This window comes from Pinus tabuliformis, chromosome 6 (genome assembly GCF_031772625.1).
Source record: "Pinus tabuliformis cultivar Carrire ecotype Pingquan chromosome 6, CPIR1, whole genome shotgun sequence".
NCBI classification, from domain to species: Eukaryota; Viridiplantae; Streptophyta; class Pinopsida; order Pinales; family Pinaceae; genus Pinus; species Pinus tabuliformis.
In genome coordinates, this window is record NC_142292.1 from 602,810,742 (window position 1) to 602,813,427 (window position 2,686).

The following is a 2,686-nucleotide window of genomic DNA, read 5'->3' on the forward strand; positions in this document are numbered from 1 at the left end:
GAGAAAATGTAATTATTTAATTTACTACGGTAAAAGACTGAATTAGAATGACATTGAAAGACTTCTTTTTCTTTAAGAGTATTCTTTTAATTTTACATGTGCACTAAAATGTTTTAAAAGAAAATACTCATGAAAGTATTGGCAGCTCCCGGAAGGGAACTGGAAAAAGAAAGTTAGTTAGTAAAACTGGAAATAACTACCTTCCCTAACTGGAAGGGTCTCCAGGGAAAATGGGAGGTTGGTTGACAAAACTCTGGGCTGTAGAGACAGGCAGAGGAAGGAAAAAGGGAAAAAAAAACCCTAATGGACTAAGTCTGGTAAGGACCAGATAGTCGAGCACGAAGTGCTGTCTTGCTGAGGATAGTGATCCGGCAAGGAGAAGCTTGGGGGGAGACTCTGGTCCCAGAGGACAAGTCTCACGGATGGGTGGATAACAACCTATGCACAGAAATCTACAGGTGACTTGCTAAGGAGTCACAGCACCGGCAGTGACCAGGTAAGTAAATTGAACCTTAATGCATCTGTAATTAACTGTGTAATATATAAAACAAAGTTTCTTGGAATTAGCAAACGTTATTACTGTTGCCTAAATAGAATTGCAATGACTATGATTCAGAATCAATAAACTGGGGTACTTGACCCAGAACAGGAAACGTAAGAACGGAACCGAACCCGGCTGTAGGGGTATTACCTTAACTGCTAGCGCATGCAAAAGAACCGAGACGTGGTTAAACCCCGACTGTGAACCAGAGGGTTGAAAGCCATGCCTCGTGGGTAGTTTACTTCAAACTATAGTGGTTTGTCATTACCCGGAGAAGCTATCAGCATTAGGATAGTGGAGAGGAGTGACGATAAAACCCTTTCCCATATTCCTTTAAAACTCGAATGGAACCTCTCCAGGTATTGCACTGAGTTCAGATTATGAAAGAAGACAAGAAAAGGATTAATAAAAACATAACCTTCGAACCGGGTTGATTCCGCGGTATGGATGAGTTCGGAAGATTTCTTTGTGAAGGCAACTACCTGAATGAGGGGTGGATACCTGAGAATCGGTTTGCACTTGGGAAACAAACGGTACTTAAGTAGAAATCAAGCTTACGAGTTATCTTTTAGATAAACTAGTTAAGAAAACCGAATAGTCCTAGGTCAGATTCCAGGGGACTGACTCTTGTAACAGCAGAAATGCGTATACAAATAAACCAGCTTTTAAAAGAAATAGTGAGACAAGCAACAAGCGCTGTAGTAGACATTAAATGATGTTCAGTGAAACATATACATGTCAAACGATTTACAGGAAAACATATATATATAGCGAGCCGCGGAGGAATATCCAAACATTGCCAAGTTAAGGACTAAATAACATTTCGACTTGTGGTTATAACATACAGAACCAATAAATCTCTTATATATAGAGAACCCAAGGTCGAAACGACCAAACATCTATTGTAATGAGATGCAGGCGCAATATTCATAAATACCTCACCAAGACTTGCTAGAAAACGATTCTGATTGTAGACAAAGCTTACCTAACGCCGGAAGACAGTAAGCACATTTTCAGAACAGAGAACTACAATACAAAATCTGGGTAGTGCTCGAACTTCACTATTCATTCAAATCTTTAAAATAAAATGGATACTTGTAAATGACAGGAGAATATAAACAAGAGTTTGAATTAATTTAAACAGCCGCAAGGCTATATAGGTCCAAACCAACACCAAATGAGCCAGATATCCAGCATATGTCTTCAGAAGAGTCATGAGTAAAGTTAAACCAAAGAATATATCCAATACATAGTTGCTACAATAAACCAAAGGCGGACTATAGCCTCATAAACTGGAAGCTTCCAACCCAGAACCGCTGGAAGCGAAGGGGATTACCCCAGAAACCATAACACAAATCCAAGACGAACTGGACCGGACAAAGTTGAATCTTCCGTCGCCATCTGCGTCCAACCATGAAAAGATAAGGTTGGGGCTTCGTTTAGGCGCAGGGGGTAACCCTCTGCCGACGGATGGTAGGACAGATGAGCGGAACATTCACCCAGAAATTACCACACACAATACATCAAAGAGCCGAAGAGGTTGTACCTGTGGTAACCTCGGCAATCTATCGCCTAGAGGAAGACCACCCTGTCGTATTAACCCCAGAAGCGAATGTCTGCATCAAGCAATAAAGAGATAGAGGAAATCATTAGTCCGACTCCTTAAAGGATAAACCAAGGAAACAAGGAAATGATAAACCGACTGCAACACTTACCAGAAGCCAGTTTGGAGATTATAAGCTCAGAACAGAAGCTCGGCGGTGAGGACGCGCGCGGGCGGAGATGGCAGACATTTCCCGGCGCGGAACAGTCTCACCTACTGTGGCGGAGTGGAGCTGAGAGCCGCGGGAACGCTGAATTATGCCGGAAAACCCTCGAAGATTTGGGATAAGCGGAATTATATAGTCAATACCAGAAGTGGAGTCGTGGGAGTGCCTCCACCCTCCGATTTTACCAGAGCATCCACACCGTTGATTAAGGCGGTAGCACCAAATAGGAAGCGGGAACTTCCCACCTTGAGCCGTGCCCATTCACGTGAACGGGCCGGCGGAATTTAATGCCATGGCCAAATGTCCGCTGTAGGTGGCGCCAGCGAAGTTAACAAACAGAGTTGCCTCGATACGCCCAAAGCCACAGCGCTGGAGT

The 2,686-nt window shown here is 43.1% G+C and overlaps 1 long non-coding RNA gene across 1 annotated transcript; it reads right to left on the reverse strand.

Annotated features, from left to right (window-relative positions):
• Positions 1-1,803: 1,803 nt before the first annotated feature.
• LOC149259999 (uncharacterized) lies at positions 1,804-2,393 on the reverse strand. The gene is made up of 3 exons (XR_016247880.1): positions 2,257-2,393; positions 2,088-2,157; positions 1,804-1,942 (listed from the first exon to the last, which is right to left on the reverse strand). It is a non-coding gene; the product is annotated as an uncharacterized LOC149259999 (long non-coding RNA).
• Positions 2,394-2,686: the final 293 nt, after the last annotated feature.